This window comes from Gossypium raimondii, chromosome 5 (assembly GCF_025698545.1).
Source record: "Gossypium raimondii isolate GPD5lz chromosome 5, ASM2569854v1, whole genome shotgun sequence".
NCBI lineage: Eukaryota > Viridiplantae > Streptophyta > Magnoliopsida > Malvales > Malvaceae > Gossypium > Gossypium raimondii.
In genome coordinates, this window is record NC_068569.1 from 54162243 (window position 1) to 54168125 (window position 5883).

A 5883-nucleotide genomic window follows, 5' to 3' on the forward strand; every position below is an offset into this window, starting at 1 on the left:
AGTTAATTTCATGACTAACCCGTGTTTCTTGTGGTTGCATTTCTCAATGTATGACTTGGAGCAACAAAGATTTAATCTCATTTGATCTCGAGTCGGAAAAGATAATATCCAACGCAAGATGAGGACAACCCTCAAGAGAGGGTCACCTATCGATAGAATCACTGATTGTTGATCCACCGATTGACAATCTTTTATTTGAATATCCACCTCTAGGCCCTCTGAACATAGAGAAACACGAACCCCTATCTGATCGAGACGAATGGCGAACCGTACATCGAAAGATTATATCATGCCAAACTTGGATGTTGTGCGAGGAGTATCAACCAAACTGCCATTAATGCCAACAATTTTGAGATCAAGTCGGCTAGGATTTAGATGATACAAAGTTATCTCTATTTCTGGGGCTCAATGCATGGGGATCCCAACAATACCTTTAACATTTTCTAACCATTTGTGATACTTTTAAGTATAACAGGGTATCCAATGACGTTATATGCCTTTGGTTATTCCCTTTCTCTTTGTGTGATGACGCTTTTATATGGTTGGATTCGCAGCTAATAAATTCTATCGCTATGTGGGATGAGCTAGCCAACCAATTCCTCACCAAATATTTCCCACTGAGCAAAAAGATGAAGTTGCGAATGAATATCACCAACTTCTGGAAATTGGAGGTAGAATTGTTGTATGAGGCATGTGAGTGCTTCAAAGTAACACTAGATAAGTGTCATCACCATGGTCTACAAGATTGGTTGTAATTACAAACTTTCTATAATGGTTTGGACAGGAATTTGAGGTCAAGCTTAGAAGGAGCATCTGCGGGGCCGTTCATGTCTAAAACTTACGCTAAAGGTTGCCAACCCATTAAACATTTAGCAATGAACTCCTAGATGTGGTCGATTAAGCGATTCACATGTACAGCTAAATCACTGACTGTGAATGCAGTCAATGGCAACTCCTCTAGAGGTTTAATAACCTCGAAATTAGCTCTAATATGCCTCAATCCTAACAAACACCATCTTATGGGATCTCATGTAGGGGGCAAAAATGAAAAGCTACTTAGAGAAATCACCAAGAGGGTAGTTAGGTTGAGGGGAACTATATGGGAACTAGGGGTGGTAACCCATACTCAAATACCTATAATCTAAGGTGGTGTGATCATTCCAACCTTAGGTGGGGAGGAAACCAAGGTGTGGGAAACTTCAACCACCATAGACCAGCCCCTCCTTACCAACCTCTACAAGCCTATAAACCCCAAGACCTTAAGAGGAAGCCTACTTTTAACAATGACCCCCTATGACCGTTAAGGTTAGTAAACTTGAAGAAGGGATACGTTTGTTGCACACTACAGTGCGTCAAATGCAAGGCCAGCTAGACCAAATTCTCCACATGTTGCAAACCAATGTTGGCACTAGTATCCCTAGCAAAATGAAAACTAATCCTAAACCGTGACGACTGAGATGATAGTTTATCGTAGTAAAAAACTATCAAAATCAGACAACCAGGATAGTAAGTTATTGTAGTAAAATTCATCATCACAAATGACATGTAAATGACCATCTTCATCGGGAAATCAGGGATGGCTAGTCTTTGATATGTGTTTTAGGTGTGGCGAGCGATGCTTGAGGGCGGATAAAATAAACGGGTGGGAAATTTGGATTTGCATTGCATCATACATAAACTGTATATACATTGATTTACTATGTACTCCAAATGTTATACTTAACTCGCTATTATTTCTATGTTTTTCTATTTGTGCAATTATATATAATGATTTATAAGCTAGTTTCATATTGAGTGGTTGTAAGCTCATTCCCCCTTTCTTTTCCTCTTAGGTAACATAAGAAACTACAACTCGATATGGCATCGAAGGAACCTCAGAATAACAACTAATTTTTTGTTATTATTATTATTATAAAGTTTTTATTAAAGTTTTCTTCAAATCTTTTATTTTTGGGTTGTAATTGTTAGTTATTTCTTGCTTTTATATTTAGGGTAAAGTTGTTTAGCTTATTTATTTTAAAGCATGACACTTAGTTAATACTCTGAAATTTGCATGCTTTTCAGTTTAGAAAACCACTACTTTAAATGTTTTCCCTGGTTTTACAAAATACTAAAAGCTTTTGATAAGTCCTTTATTAAAAAATTTACCTCATTTTCCTAAATCTTCACATTAATAATATTATAATTGAATTGTTAAGTAAAACCAATTTAAATTAATGAATGTTCTTCCTAAAGACAAAAGAGAGTTTTCCATATAAATCAACACTTCAAAAAGAATGGCTTTACATGATCACCTCGGTGATCAAATGTACGCCTCCGACTTAGTTGAAACTCCTAAACCGGGTCGAGAATGTTACAAATTGGCATCGAAGTGCATCATCGAATAAACTGAAGTAAGGGAAATTGATGCATGGGTTAGCTAAATCAAGCTCTCATTATTCAATTTCTATAAAAATCAAAGAAAAAATGGCTAGAGACTTACTCAAATAGGTGGCTGAGTATCAAGTTAGGCTTTAAAGCTTTCTTTTCTCTTCTAAAATTGGACGATAGCTCTGGGGAAGGAGAAGATGACTTTGTAATTCACCGTTTTTTATAAAAATAATATAAAAATTAATTAATCACAGAATTGAGTTGGGGAAAATTATTTACGAAAATGAGTTATTTGTTACAATACAAACTGGTGCCGCCTGACACACCGGCAACACCACCTAACTTTCGGTCAATCATCAGTCAATCATTATGTTTTTTTTAAAAAAAAATCTTTTATTGGTGCTGCAACACCAATATATTTTTTAAAAAATAGTTGTATTCTCACAAATATACTTGATGCAAGAAAAAGTGAAAAACATTATTTTTTAAGTAGGTACCGTAAATGTGTCAGACAGTATCCTTTTGAATTCAAAAAAATTCTATCATGAAAACAAACAGCTGAAGTTAAAAAAAACTGATTAAAAAAAAAACCCTTGACCAATAACTCTTAGCAAATCTTTGAAGGCAGGAAAGGGAGCGTTATCCCCCACTAGTAAATGTAAAAAATCATGTACGTAAATGGCACCGTATGATGTCAGACATTTAAAAAAAAAAATTGAAAGGGTGACGTTTGAGACATTGGTGGCATTCAGAATTTTTTTTATTTTTTCTCTCACCGTTTACATATGTGAAAATATGAGTATTTTTAAAAAATATATAAATTGGTGTGGCTTAATATAGTGATGAAACCAATCAAATTTCTTTTTAAAAAAAATGTAATGATTGAATGATGATTGACCTAATTTTTTGGTGGTGTTGTAGATACCAGTTTGTACTGTAGCAAACAACTTATTTTTGTAAGTAATTTCCTCAAACTCATTCTTGTAATTAACTATTTTTAATATTATTTTGTAAAAAATCCTAATTAAACATAATTAGTTAGTTTAGTCTTAATTAATTAAACTCTAATATTTAATTAACTTATCTAATGGCATCCACCATCCAATCCCATTATCATCTATTTTATTTTTTTATTTACCATTTGATCCTTTGGATAATCTCTATTTAAGTCTCCAAGTCTTTTTTAATTAAAATCTATAGTACTTTTTTTTACAATTTAGTCTTCAAGCCTTAACTAACCACATTTTCTGCAAAATTACTTAACTAAATTTTGCTATATCAACATAATTATTCCACAAAAACCCCTGTTTACTATTTATGGACTCAATTTATGAAAATGATGTCCAGAAATTGGATTTCCCAACACCATTGGAAACTATGTCATTACATAGTGAGTAACACTTAGCAATATATCACGACTACCCAAGTTACAAGACGTCATGGTTCGGCAAAACATTTCTGTGATAATGTCATTTTGTAGTATCAGTCAATTTCTAACATGAAACTACAAAATCACGTAAATCGACAAAAACAAATTTTTGATTTTCAAAATTAAAATCCCGAAAAGAAACCAGTTTTCAATGCGTTGGTGTAACTCCTCCAAGTTTGGCTTAAACTTTCAAACCGAATTTGGGGTGTTGCAGTTATTATGATTAATTAGTTTCAAACTATACCTTTCATTGTTTATTGTATGTTACTTTAAAACACACATATGTGTTTTAAATAAATAGTAAATTAAAATGTATAAGAAATATTAAAATAAAGCTTTAGTTGGGTGGTAAATTAAAGGTTTTACTAATGCAAAATTTGCCTAGGTTCAAATCTCACCGTATGTATATTTTTATTCCTTGTTTTATGTGACAAAACTAAAATACTCTCAAATAATATTACTTATTTTAATAAAAGAAGGGCATTCTTGTAATTTTTTAACCAAGTTGGTGACCCAATTGAGAGTGACACCAACTCAGTATGGAGTTTAAATAATAGTATGTATAGATATACAACTTATGAAGGTAATAGAGTGTGCATAATAAAACTAAAGTGTATAAAATATTAAAATAAAATTTTAATTGAGTGGTAAATTAAAAGTTTTATTAATACAATTGATGTGGGTTCGAATCCTACCATATACTTATTCTTAATGTTTTTAAAGTTAAAAGACTAAACTAGCCTCGAATAACATTACTTATTTTAATTACAAAAGGGTATTCTCATAACTTCCTAACCAAGTTGGTGTCCGGTTTACTCATGACACCAACTTAGTCAAGAATTTAAATAATAATATAGATGAATTTCTACCACAAGTTAACTCGACAAGGACTCAAGATTGATGACAACAACTTGATACGAAAATTAATCTAATTTTCTTATTCTAATAACGTACATATTTAATGCATTATTATTAATTAGTTTCAAACCATAAGTTTCATTATCTATTATATGTTATTTTAGACATACATTTATGTTTTAAATTTGTGGTTTCCGTGCGAGATACATGTGAGAGAATGTCGATATATTACTTATAATTGCAAATTGTAATTTTATTTAAAAAAATAAAAACATAAATATAAAAGAATAAAAGTCTCCTCCTATTAAATAATAATATTTTTAATAGAATTGATTGCAAAAACTTCTCGGCAATTGATAATTAAATTATCCTGAAGAGTTATATATATTATATTTATGAGATATAAAATTTCCTAAAAGATTATATTTATCAATAACATTATAAAATCATTGCAATATTTTTAGTTTTAGCTTCAATTATGCTTTTAAGTCAAAAGAATACAAATAATATATATAAATCGGTTTTGAGTTGTTTGTTCTTTTCTTTTTATTTTTTATGGTACGTCATTTAATGGCCACAATAGTGTATCTAGTGGACAAATGTTGATGTAATCTTTTGACAGCATATGTATTTCCTTTCACTTCTTCTTTCTAATTTAGAACACCAACTACAAATTATTTATTGTTTATTTAATTATTAAATAAATATTTTAATTTTATTATTTGAATTTATCAAAATTTTAATTTTAATTTTAATTATTAAAGTTATCAATACATCCGAATAAACTGAATAAATAGTTGTCCAAATAAATTTGAACTTGAACAAAATTTGTCCGATTCATTCGAGATATAAATTTGAAATATAGTAAAAAATTAAAATTATTAAAATTATTTCAATGGTAAAAATATAAATAATTAAAGATAATTATAAAAATAATCTAAGTTTTAAAAATATAAAAATCCTAGAAATTATAAAGAAATTATTATTTTACACATTAAAAATGAATCTAGAAAAAATCTTGTCCAGGTTCATTTGAAATGTAAATTTAAATGCTTTCAAAACTTATCCCTGTCGGGTGGTCTTATATTATATTGTTTGTAAACTCATATTAGAATGAGCCTGCTGGTTCGAGTGGTAAGGAGTTAATTTGTTGGAGGTCCTGTGTTCGAATTAATGTGCGAGCGTGAGTGATAATTTTTGGCGACGGCGGTTGATAGTGGTTTGTT